The following is an 11,943-nucleotide window of genomic DNA, read 5'->3' as shown; positions in this document are numbered from 1 at the left end:
ATTACATCACGTTTTCAATCTCTATTGGTGCTCCTCAAGGATGTTCCTCTCACCGCTATTGTTCTCCCTCTACACTAATGACTGCACCTCCAAGAGCTTGGCTGTTAAACTCTTAAAGTTTGCAGAAGACACCACCGTCATTGGCCTCATTCAGGATGGTGATGAGTCTGCATACAAGTACAGTGTGGCGGAGCTGTCTTCCCTGGCATAGCTGCAGGGGAGGGGTGGAGCGGTGAGCTCAGGGGGGTGGTACCGGGAGGCAGGTGAGCCACAGGTGGTGGCGATTGTGTCATGAGTGTTTTCCTTCTGTGTGTCTATATAGTGACGGCAGAGTCGAGCGGGACTGGGACGAGTTGTCACGGCGCATTGTTATTATAAATAAAACGTTTTCATGAGCAAAAACGACGTGTGTGTCGCCTACATCATATACAGTCTTCCACAGGAGCTGCTAATCCAGTTCTACGCCGCAGTCACTGAGTCTGTCCTGTGCTCCTCCATCACAGTCTGGTATGGTGCAGCCACTAAACAGGACAGGAGCAGACTTCAGCAGACTGTACGGGCATCATCGGTGCCCCCCTGCCATTCATCCAGGACCTGAACCTTTCAAGAACCAGGAAATGGGCAGGGAAAATCATCACAGACCCCTCACACCCTGGACACAGACTTTTTGATCTGCTGCCCTCTGGCAGACGGTATAGAAGCCTGAAGACCAGGACCACCCGACATAGGAACAGTTTCTTTCCCTTTGCCATCTCCCTCCTAAACAGCTGACCTGTCACACTGCTCCCACTGCCAGACTGCAACTGCACCTTATGTACATTCTGTGGTATTAATTTCACCTCATTTAATTTCTGTCATCTTTGTTACATATTGTTGTGATTTACATTGCTGTGTTTGAGAGTCACCATCTACCGGAACCAGATTCCTTGTATGTGTCTGCGCATATACATGGCCAATAAACACAATTCTGATTCTGATTAACTAGTGAAGAATCAATAACCAGAGAATCAGCCAACAGGGGAAGAGCCGGAGAGATTTAACCAACGGTGAGCCTCTGAGACTAACGGAAAACAGCTGAAAACGGAAAACAAAAGAAAATTCAAGTCTTGATTCTTAATGGAGATAACAGATGCAGCAGTGCACAGTTGACAGGTAAAATTATGAGCATGAGGATTTATTTATTTATTTATTTATTTATTTTTAACTTCCCATCCCTCAAATCATGTCCTAGGGAAGACAGCAAGAAACAAGTTAAACATATTTTTATTTGCAGATTGTTGAATTCTTGGGATGACACCGCCTGAAATCAAAATGATTGAAAAGGCAGCTAGCACGCAAATTAAGAAAGATATAGACGCAGTCACATGAATGAGAGTCTGAAAATGAGAATGATGGCGAGCACAGATTTAAACCATGCAGAGTAGAGGCTGACTGCCTCAAAGAAGGTGGGTGGACTAGAGTAATGATATCAGTATTGAGACTGACAGCGTGGGAAAGTGGTCGAGATGAAATAGACTTGGAGCCGAACACCCAGGAATGCAGTCAGATGAATGATTACACGTCTTCATTATTGAACTTACGCATAAGGTTCATTTCAATAAGGAGAGATCATCTGTAAGAATTTAACATGATTTTAGATAGAGAAATTAATCAATTTGGTGATTAGACACTGATGACCCATTGTGACAGAAGACACCCCAAAAACTAAGAGCAATGTTACCTTGAGATGTTTGACATTATAGATTGACAACACATGATTTTTCAACTAAAGTAGAAAATTTTCAGATGCATCAGTATTGTTAATAAGTGAGATTAAATTTTCTGACAATTTTGACTTGTTTACATTTAAACTGTCCCGGTTTAAATGTTGGTCAGCTGTAGTTTTAAGAAACTTTATCTTTTCTTTACATCAATACAAAAAGAAAGTGACACATGACCACAAAAGAATGTTACGCTCAACTAACCAGTCACAACTTACATTTCCTTTAATGGAAAAATCTCCTCCTTTCATAACATCCGGCAGTAAGCCTTACTTGATTCTCTTACATCTACAGGTCATCGACAAACATGGGCAGGACGCTTTTTCTTCTCACTGCTCTCTTAGGTATATTATTTAGTTAAATCTGAAAGATTGCATTTGCACTTCATATTTTTCTTTTTGTGTAATAATCGATATTTAGTTTCTGAGTGTTTGAACAATATTGTAACGTTAGTTCTGATGAAATTGTTTAGTTTTTGATCTGATTTTGTGTTTGTCTTTCAGGAGTTGTTTTCTGTAGTCATGGCAAGCTGTCTGGACCAGAGTTAGTGCTAAGAGTCAGACCCGCCGATAACATCACTCTTCACTGCGACTGCCGAAAATCAAGCCGCAATTTCATAGTTTGGTTCAGGAACTGTTCTCATGAGAACCAGCCTTCACTCATTCTGAGGACAAACTACAAATATGATCCATCATACCTTGAGGACAAAGTAGACATTCTCAATCCATTCCCTCGTTTGCATTTAGTGGAAAACCAGTCTTCTGACTCCTATGACCTGTTGATCATGAACACTACTGATTCTGATGAGGGTCTCTACTACTGTGGAACTGAACAGAAGGAGATTGACGCAACATTTTCTCAGAAATATATTTACAAATATGGCAACATCACAACCAGGATTCTGTTGAGTAAGTGTTTGAATCTTATTTCTGTTTGAAATAGCTTAAGTTGAGTGAAATTCATTCAAAGAATATAATCTGAATACTCAGAATAAGAACAGCCTCCATAACTTCATCTTGGGGTGTTCAAAGAATATTCTAGCTCTAGTATTCATACTGTAAATTGCTCCTGATAAATAACCAATTTCAGTTTATGATTTAATTAAAGAAGTTAAGGCACTTAAAACAAAAGAGCCTAAAGTTATCCACAAAATGAGCTGATTTGTCGTTATTTTTTAAATGTAATTGCCAGTGGTCATGTACTATATAGGTCAATTAATTGTTTTTTTTCTTTTTAGTCATTTGAGATCTATATTTATGTATCCACCTATATTTAAAAAATATTATTGCAATTAACACATGGGGAAAAATCTGTATTTTTAAACATGAACCATGAAAATGCATACAAATAAATTATACAAACTAATTATTGCAATTTGTGTTTGAGACAGCCTCCACCGTGATTCGTCATGACATCCACAAACCTCAGGAGGACTGTAGCGTGTGCTGGAAGCTGCTTTTCACTCTGTGTCCTTTTATTGTCGCTCTCTTCTCTCTTTTATCCTCTGTACTGTTTTACCAGCTTCGCCAAAAAATAGGTACCTGCTGTATTTGTAACGTCCATCTGTTCCAGCTGAACAACTTTGTACTTAATTTCCATCCTCAATTTATTGTATTATTGTATTTATTATGTTCCATCTTTGATGTAAAATTTGTCCTCTCCTCTGTTTTCTGTAGAAAATAATACATCTCAAGATGACATGAAGACAACTGAAAGCCAAAGTCACATAAAGCAGGTAATCACCAGCGGCAGTAATTAACAGACTATCTTGGTGTTACAGTTACAATTTTCATTTTAAGTTACAGAGTGAGGTGGGGTTTTTTTTTTTTGGGTTTGCTGTTTACTTACAAACTCTAATACTATATTAACAACAATTTTGAAATCTCAGGATGAAGATGTGTGTTATGCTGCCCTGGAAATTCGTCAAGCATCACAGAGACCAAATAAGAAGAAAATTCAAAGTTCAGATTTTAGCACATATTCCTCCATCAATACTTCCCAGATATAAGAACATTCACATTAAAAACAAAAATGATAATACAGCAGTTTTCTACCACATTTAAGATGAAAAGCAGGTGATAGATTTGTCCCTTCTTGTTTAATCAGCTTTTCACACCAACTTTGACATGCTGTTCACAAACTCCTGATTCTATCTTGTTTTCAGTCTCTTTGGCTGATACTAAATGAAGACCTTTGATGACTTGACATTGTTGTACTGCTTAATAGATTCCTCACAATAGACGCTGATATTTCCAGAAGTAAACTGTGTTGAATTTATAGTGGCATAAAAAGAGAATACGGTTTGGTTCAAAACTCCATGAAGTAGTATTATGAAGGAAGATTACTTATGTAGGAAGGAGTGTTAAGCCTAAATAAAGGAACAGTGCAAAATGTATTTGTGGCATTGTGAGAGAAAAATGTGCATGACTTTAAATGGTGATACAGTAAATGATTGATTGTGTAACTGACTGATGGTAACTGTTTTTGTAATATTGAATAAGAAATCTTATAGTCTATTTGTAGAGAGATTATTCAATGTGTAAAATTAACTTTATTTGTCAAAAACTAACATGAATTTCACATTTCCCTCATTTTGGTGTAATGTCTGACCTGAATGTGCTTCATTAGTATATCAAAATTACTTTATTATATATCATTTGATGTAGTCGAAAGTTTAACATTTTAATAAGAGTCGGTGAAATGATAAGCAGCACTCACAGTCTGCTGAGTGGTAAATTAATGCATTAACTTTGAATTTGCTAAGTGACAGGTTTCTGCAGTATGCATAATTTGCCTTCTTCAGATCACCAGTGCTGTGTTCGCTATTATATTTTTTCTTTATAGATTTCTATCGCCTGTTTCTCTTATAATGTCCCATCTAAAGTAGACGGTATTCAGTCTGTTCATTTTGTGAGCAACAATAGTCAAATACCCCTTTTATGTGAGTATACATAGAGCCTGAAGTTTGGGTTAAAGGTGAAAGTTGATAGCAACCATTTTGATCCCCAGGTTTTATGTTTATTCAAGTCACTTAATGCAAATAAAGCCTGGCTGTGGTCAACTTGTATTCATACAATATTAGCATGCCTGAACAAATAAGAGTGCAAAAATTAAGAACTGTAAGGCAAACAATGCAGGCTTTGTGATTTGTCTTAATAATACAAAACAGACTTTGATTCCAAGACCACACTTGCCTCTCGGTTAGTTTTACAGTTGAGTTTGAAATTTCTGGTTTTCTATATTAAAGGATTTGCATGAGTATGTGTCTTTTTATCTCTCTGAATGCTGAGTCTGTACATTTTAAAATTTGACTTCTGACATGGTTTATTTAGCTGTTGTTGTTTTTTTAATTCTTTGAAGTTCTGTTTTCCTTTACTGTCATCTTTTATTATGTTTTAAACAGTAAAGAAGCTGTTGTTTTTAAATGTGCTTGCTTATAAATAAAGTGACTTAATTTGACTGTGTTTAAGTAAAGTTCTCTTCTTGTGTTGAAGCCTGCTTGTGATAGGACATGGCATTTGTCCTCATGTGATTTCCTGTTTTTCTTTCTTGCTTTTCTGTAGTCAAGCTCTAGTTATGTATCCTTCAATGCAATAAGTATTACAAAAGGTGTTTGATAAAAATAGATAGCTAAAAGAAGTTACTGGACAATACAACTATCAACACTTGGCCCAAAGCAAACAGGAAAACCTCAGTGACAAACAGTCCATCATACTCTACAAACTGTAACATGGAGGCAGACTGATGCTAAAATGACAGAATTTTTAACTTTCTCAACTTGTGATAATCAGGGAATTGAAGAATTAAATCCAACTCTGTTTCATGGAAATTGCTTATTGTGTTATATACTGTGTAAATGAAAATAATAAAATAATTATTTCTCTCATTTTTGGAGTTTATCTGCTCCAAAACCATGTCAGCTGGGAGACTGTTTTAAGGTCAAGACATCTGATCTAGAACACTGATCCAATACTTATTGGACAGGTCATCCAGGTACACAACGCAGTGGCTACGACGGCTGTTCACGAGCTGTCACTGTCACTCACACTGCAATCTAAATGGTGCAACAAGCAGCCACACACCCCCGTCCCCTTCTGGCTGCCTCTGCCTCAATTTTATCCCACAACTTAGACATTCACATTACTCACACTCTCATTACATATACATATAGGAATCCAAATTACCATCAGGGTGTACACCTCACCCCTGGCATCGTTGCCCACCTCTCAATTTTAAATACACGTAGACATTGAGGGCTAGCAGGAGGGGCTTTGCGCTTACCTGCTGCTCTCTGGCAGGTAGCTCTATGCCCTCCTGGGTTTTAAATGCACCTTAGAACACACATACATCAACACTACAATGAGCGGGTGGAGGGAGGTTTGGAGTGAAAATAAAATAAACAATAAAAGGTGAATCAAATGGACCATTACGGCAAGGCTGGGATGGTCAATTTGGTAAAGTAAATCCGTTGGGCATCTTTGTTCGCCTTTAGACAATAATTCTGATGGCAAAAGAGCCAAACGGGACAGGCAAAAAAAGCCAAAAAAAAAAAACAAGCAGCCGCACCTGCACTAAAGCAACGAAACATTAAACATTAAAGAAAACAGTAAAAGAGATATAAATAAAACAAATACACCGTAAGGTACAGTTCTTTATAAAAGCATGATTAAAATATCAAAAAATTCTGAGTAAAAGACCATAAAACCAGGAGTCAGTCAAGGCCAGTCCATAAACCTTTGTAAAATGACAACAAGGCTACAACAAGACAAAACAAGACGGCAGCAATGTGGCACAATCCTGTAACAAAAGCAAGAGTCCCACTTACCACTCTCTAAAGGGCAGTACTAAAATGAGCACGTAAAATCCTACCCAAAATCTACGTCACTACATGTTGATTAATGGTGTTCTTTCATTTTTGATCTACTGCAGAATATTTTTAAAGTTATCTGCTATAACAGCCCAGGCCAGGAAAATCTCATGTTTTTCTGTGTTTTATCCTCAGTTACTTTGACACAAAGGCATCTGCTTGATAAAGTCTTGCAAGTGTCAGCTTTCTTTTTATAGATATAAAAATATGGATATGTACTGATAAGTGATCAGAATTATAATATTTCTGACTGTTGGTGGCAAAATTTCCCTGATTCAAATGGAATCGAATACTGGATCAAATCAAATCGGAACCTTGTGAATCAGAATCGAAGCGATTCTAGAAATCAGTGATGATACCCAGCCCTACTAATGATCTTCTACCTAATCACATGAGCCAAGGTGTGAAAACGGGTGTAGGAGGGAACATTTTTTGCCCCTCTAAGCCTGAAGGGAAAAAGAGAGAACACACACATGTAAAGGAAGCTCTTAAAATGTGGCTATCCCAATTGGGCTTTCACCAAGTCAGCAAAGATGCACAGAAAAGAAGATTAGACAACAACTAGGGAGGATCAGAAAGACAAACGCAAGGACATTGTTATCCCCTATGTAGCCGGTGTAAAAAAAAAAAAAAAAACTCGTGACAGTCTTCTCCAAACACGTCATCCCAGTGTACTTCAGACCCAGCCACACACTCGGACTGTTACGGTCCTGGGTCGGTGACCCAGTGTTTTTGGTTTTTGTACTTTTACCTTTGATACGTTTATGTATTATGACTGTTTGTGTTTTGGTTTCCCAGTGTTTAGTCCTTGTATGTGAAATATGTGGAATGAAAACACAGTTCCAACAGCAAACACACTTGGTCGATGCTGAGAGTGGTCCTGTTGCTGAGGTTGGGGTCATCCTGTAATCTCTTACGAACTACCTCCAATGCTTCTGTGACTGAGATGCAAGTGAAGAGAGATTTAACAATATACGAGACCATGGTTTCATCTGCCTCCATAATGACATCTCTCACCTTCTCAACAAAATCCAAGGTGTTCTGGATGTGGTGTTCTGAGCTGCCTACCAGCGGGTTGAGGATCGAAGCCAGAAACTTGGAGATGTTATAGGATTGGATGTTTATAAGATTGGGGAAACCTGGAGTCAGCTGAGACTGAAGAAGTCACTTGGATAAGTGACGAAACGTTTTCTCCCACTGAAAAAGCACTACATCCAGATGAACAGAATCAACTTTTGGAGATTTACTTACCTGGATGATTGAGAATGCATATAGTGGAAATCCATCAGGACACACGGAGAGCAAACCTATAGTTCAGACTTGCACCTATTCTGCCATCAATACCTCTGGTGTGCATTTGTGAGAAAGCAACAAGCCTCCCTGATTTGTTTTCCTTTTCAGAGGAGCCACAGTGTCCAATGTCAAGCCTGTAGATCTCTGCAGCTCGTCCAGAGTCACCATGGACCTCTTGGCTGCATTACTGATCAGCGCTCTCCTTGTTCGGCCTGTGAGTTTAGGTGGACGGCCTTGTCGTGGTAGGTTTACAGTTGTGCCATACTCCTTCCATTTCTGAATGATCGCTTGAACAGTGCACCGTGGGATGTTCAAGGTTTGGGAAATCTTTTTGTAGTCTAAGCCTGCTTTACATTTCTCAATAACTTTATCCCTGACCTGTCTGGTGTCTAAATCCAATTGAGAATCTGTGGCAAGATCTGAAAACTGCTGTTCACAAATGCTGTCCATCTAATCTGACTGAGCTGGAGCTGTTCTTTGGACTTCATGGTGTTGTTGCTCCCAATATTCTCTTAGACAACCTCTGAGGCCGTCACAGAGCAGCTGTATTTGTACTGACATTAGATTACACAGGTGCACTCTATTTAGTCATTAGCACTCATCAGGCAAAGTCTATGGGCAACTGACTGCACTCGGACCAAAGGGGGCTGAATAATTACGCACACCCCACTTTTCAGTTATTTATTTGTAAAAAATGTTTGGAATAATGTATGATTTTCGTTCCACTTCTCACGTGTACACCACTTTGTATTGGTATTTCACGTGGAATTCCAATAAAATTGATTCATGTTTGTGGCTCTAATGTGACAAAATGTGGAAAAGTTCAAGGGGGCCGAATACTTTTGCAAGCCACTGTAGGTTGCACATATTACGGAGCCCCGCAGGGGACATGGGAGAAAAAAAAATTAAGACGGGCTTTTGCGAGATCTCGCAAAAGTTTTAGCCGCATTCTTCGGCCTTCGACCTCCCGTTAGCTCGAAGCTAACACCGCTTTCCCGGCACATCGTGCCTCGACCTCCCGGTCGGCTTCGAGCCGGTGTCCGAAGAATGCGGCTAAATCTTTTGCGAGATCTCGCAAAGCTTTTGCGAGATCCCGAGTTTGCTTTGCGAGATCTCGCAAAAGTTTTGGAAGATCTCGCAAAAGTCCGTCTTAATTTTTTTTCTCCCATGTCCCCTGTGAGGCTCCGTAATATATATAGTGACTTAGAAGAGAGTGACCTAAAAATCCACATTTATTTGTTTTTTTTATTAGTTATATTGTCTGACTTTTTGAATATTTATAATTAAATTGCTATTTGCTGTTTTTTTAATTTACTTTTACGTAATCTGGACGCAAACTCTAGAGGGTTAGTGTTTTGGAAGTTATAGTAGCAGTCATTTTTGATTTCAGATAACTGCACTTTAAATTTCCACTTCAACTTTAAACTGTGCCTCAAAGATGTCACAAGATAAAAATTCACAAACCGCAACCATTATGTAGGCCATGTAGTGAACAGCAGGCTCACAGGAAAACCACAGAAACAAACATCTCTCGGACAACTGAATGCAACATTCAGACTTCACGCTGCACACTGTTGACCTTAAGACCTTTTCTCAGAGACTTTGCAGAGTAGATATCTGTATTGCTGCATTAAATGTTTTTTAAGCTTTTTTTTTAGCTCCTTTTGAACACTTGGTCTGCACCCAAAATCACATCACTTTCTTTATCACACTAGCCATAAGTAAACATCCACTGACTCTCTCCCTGAGTGAAAATTAAAGAAAAAAAGTAAGCACTGAATTTTTTTTGACTCAGAGCTGACATATTACATTTTTTTTATGTAAACTTTGTGCAAAAGATACTTGGCTGTTCACACATTCATTCGGAAAACAAACAGGTTCCTGTACATCTTTTGAAAACCTCTAAGTCATGCAGCCCTAACAGTTTAATGTTTAAAATTTGTCACACTGATTCACACTTCAGACTGACAAACATTTGTTCTCATTAAAATGTTGCTAACGCTGAGCCACACATGTGTGGGAAGTGGATTGTTTTAGAACAACAGCTCGGCAGTGGTTGCTGAGCAGATCACACCTGTATGTGTGCAAATGCATAGCTGTGAGCACATAAGCCACAGCTGGGCCACTGCCCTCCCCTAGAGAACAGACTGATGTGTCATAGGGCAAACAATTTAAGAAGCCCTACAGTTATACTTTTTATGTGAAGTGACTCCAATTGGTCATTTGAATAAGTCTTTGTTGAATATTAGAAAGAACTTTCACCTTTAGATAGAGAGCAGGTTGTAATATACAATTATTATGTTAATTCTGCCTTAATTCTGATCATCAACCATTTCAGCATTTCTACCTGGTTTGTGATTATGTTTATATTTCAGGAGCTGTTTCCTACAGTCATCACATAATCAGTGGATTAGTGCTGAAAGTCACAGTCAAACCAGAAGACAGTACAACTCTTGACTGAGTGTAAAAAATAAACTGGACATTTGTCTTTATTGTGATACAGGAACTATTATCATGTGAACGACCCAATATCATGGCAAAGCCTGTAATAGACACGCCGGTCCACTGTGTCCATTTCATGCTTTGCCCCTCCAAAATGTGAAATGAACATGCAGAAGCTGCAATAAGTTGCATTAAGCTGCAATAACAGCAGAGGGAAATATTTTATTTCAAGCCAGCATGAACATACGGCCGTGTCTGTTACACATTTTGCCATGATACTGGGTTGACTAGTTTCTTTGGCATGACTGACCACAGGCAATAAATGGTTCAATCTCCATCCGTTTTTCTTTGGCTTACATAGGACTGGGAGTTGTTTCCTTTAATTCTTATTTTATTTTGGTAACCTTTGTCTCTTGTGCTTTAGTCCTCTGGGGTCCAGGGTATTGCTGGCCATTTTAAGGGTATTTTGTAATGACTTATGAGATTATTCCTCATTAATTTTCAAATATGGGATAATGGGCTCTAAATCACCATTATATATTTTTCGTAATAATTGTTTAACACAACAAAACAGACCTTTCACCTTTTCATGTATTTCAAAACTGTTTTTTTTAGGAGAACTGGATTGTAAATCGTTAGCTTCATAGCATAAGTGCCTAAGTCATTTTTTGGTCAAATTGAGATTTTTGCCTAACTTTACTCCCCTACCACTGCTGCATCATCCTGTCCGTCTGCCTATGTCATTGGCCAATCACAACACTCATAAGAGTCAAAAAACATACTTGCCTAAGTCATTCATTTGACTTAGGCAGTTTTACCATTGGACTTAGGCAGTTTTGCTACAATCAATTTGACTTAGGCAGTTTTGATGTATGCAAAATGGCTGATAAGAAGAAGAGGTTGACCGCAAGTGAAGCCCTTGCTCTTCTTTTTGATTCATTTACATCTGGTAAAAGTTCATATTTTTTTAGTTTTTTGGTCACTAAATGTATTTTCATTCAATCAAAGAGGTTATGACCATGTTAAAAGATTACTTTTTTGTTGCAAACAAAGTATGATGGCTAGCTAACATTAGCGTTAGTAGTGTAGCATTAGCATAGTAATGTAGTACAAGCTAGCAGCTAGCTAACAGCAGCATGCTACCAGAGTAAATCTTTGGCAATTTCAAAGGCAATTTGAGCATTTTCAGCAAGTTTTCAAATTATATTATGTTTCAAACATTTGCTTTTTATTAGGAGGAGAGTCTAAGGACGGGGGACGCCCTGGGTTCATTGTTAATTGTTAAATTGGACTTTATATTGACTGTGTTCAAATGACTGATACTGGTTGAACTCTATTGCCAGTAATATTCATGTAGCCCTTTGAGGCGACTGTTGTTGTGATTTTGGGCTATACAAAAATAAATTGATTTGATTTGATATTAATAGTACAAATTGATTTTTTTTTTTTTTTTTACATAGCAGACATTTTGACTACACAAGTAGATTTAGATGTCATCTTGATTTACCATTTTAAGATACTCCAACAGCATTTTATTTTCTGTTGTATCATCAGGAAAGGAAGTTGATGTGAACTTAGAGG

The sequence above is a fragment of the Rhamphochromis sp. 'chilingali' genome (assembly GCF_963969265.1).
Source record: "Rhamphochromis sp. 'chilingali' genome assembly, chromosome: 4".
Lineage (NCBI taxonomy): Eukaryota > Metazoa > Chordata > Actinopteri > Cichliformes > Cichlidae > Rhamphochromis > Rhamphochromis sp. 'chilingali'.
Note: the sequence above shows the minus strand (reverse complement) of the source record.